The following is a 1,825-nucleotide window of genomic DNA, read 5'->3' as shown; positions in this document are numbered from 1 at the left end:
TTTTAGATGTACCTGTAATCACTTTGAGGTAGTGTAATGGGGAGTAGTGTAATGTTTATTATGATAAAGATGGTGAATAAAACTCACCTGATCAACAAGCACCCCTAAAGGCTGCCCCTTTTCAGTACTTTCTCTCTTTGTCCACACATACTGTTGTGTTGTCTTTATCTGTCAATTGATCAGATTGACATCAGAACAGCTTAATAAATGATAAAATTGACCAAAATAATCAATAAGTGATAAATAAAAAACATTAAATAACATCTCCTCACATACACAAAAATTGAGCTAGTGGAGTATATATTGTGAAATTTTAATTTCTACAGTTTTACAATTTTAAAATATTTTTAGACAACTTAAGCAAATATATTTTGTAAAAAAATAAATCAATAAAAATACATTTAAAAAATGAATAAATATTCATTTATGTGGGCAAAACAATGTGCTAAGGTGATTTCCGCACAAAAAACTACCACTTGCATACATAAACTCGCGTAAACCCTACAATACAATAAACACATCAAGTTGTACCTTGGATAAAAAGCCTTCATTGGTTATTTTGAAGTTCTTCAGCCATTGGGATGCCTGGATTGGCTGGTCAAAGCGTGAGGGGCGGGAAGAAGATGGTAGCAGCTCTTTGCAGTTCTTGACCCACAGATGAGCTACAGAGAAAACATCATAGCATCATCAGACTCCAAACTTCATATAACCTTACATTTTGATAGAATGAGTGTCAGCGCAGCTCACCATCGGGTATGTGCACGATCAGCCAGCCCTGAGTGTAGCAGTAGTGCAGGGCATGACTCAAAGACATGGACTTTCCAGTGCCTATATCTCCATCTAAAGCACATTGTCAAGGAATCAGTGTGTAAAAATATGCACAAAGTAAAACAGCTCACTGGACTGGAATTTTGTGTTTGAGGATACAGAGTATATAACGCAGCGGAGGCTTGCTGTAATCAGCCTTTTTAAGATATGAGATAAGCTCCAGCACTGGTGGCCTCACCATCACGCAGCCTTCATTAAACGTTTTAATCTGAAACAAGAGCACAAACATGCATTAGTCGTCCAGGCAACTTCAACCACAAATCATGGCAATGGCATTTCTATTTGGACTATATTAAATCAATGCTAATGTTCTCCACACACACACATACTGCAGTACTGTTTCCAAACCTGTAACTGGAAGCGTGGAGGCAGTCCCTGAGGGAAGAGTTTTTGGATGTGAGCCGGGGGGAGCGTGTAGTACTGCCCAGTATGTCTTTCTGAATGGTATGTCTGAGAAAGGAAAGGGCAAGAAGGATTGAATGTAATAAGAATGTAGTAAGATTTCCATAACATATTTTACACGCAGTTTCAAGGTGCAGTTAAACAGGTAAATATTTAAGTAATACATAAATTACCAAGCAAAGCAAAAAGATAAGATGCTCCGATCTAACATTTATAGAAAAATCAGCTTTATTTTCCATTTCCATTTTATTTTTCCCCAAATACAGTTTTCGTTTCTGGATTGTGTTTTTAATGGTTTAATTAAATTTGAATAATCAAATGGATGTCTAATCAATTGAATTCATAATACTACAATCTTAACCATAATAGGGCCCTTTGGAATCAGTTTTATTTTTTCTGTTTTATGATTTATTACAAATTTATTATCAAAAACTGTGGTAATCAAATGCAAATGTATATAAATCTTTGAAAAATGTTAATATTTTTTAAAAATGTAATCAAATGTAATTTAAACATTTTGGTTTGAAATTTTTTGGCAAACAATGTGCTGCACAACAGAGCTTTACAGTTTAAACAGACGAAATTACAATTAAAT

At 34.6% G+C, this 1,825-nt stretch overlaps 1 pseudogene; it reads right to left on the bottom strand.

The window, feature by feature from the left end:
- Positions 1-1,402, bottom strand: part of LOC107578468 (28S ribosomal protein S29, mitochondrial-like) — a 5,814-nt pseudogene extending 4,412 nt beyond the window's left edge.
- Positions 1,403-1,825: the final 423 nt, after the last annotated feature.

The sequence above is a fragment of the Sinocyclocheilus grahami genome, unplaced genomic scaffold (assembly GCF_001515645.1).
Source record: "Sinocyclocheilus grahami isolate Dianchi unplaced genomic scaffold, SAMN03320097.WGS_v1.1 scaffold10401.1, whole genome shotgun sequence".
Lineage (NCBI taxonomy): Eukaryota > Metazoa > Chordata > Actinopteri > Cypriniformes > Cyprinidae > Sinocyclocheilus > Sinocyclocheilus grahami.
The sequence above is the reverse complement of the archived record's forward strand: the minus strand, read 5'-3'. Positions and strand labels throughout refer to the sequence as shown.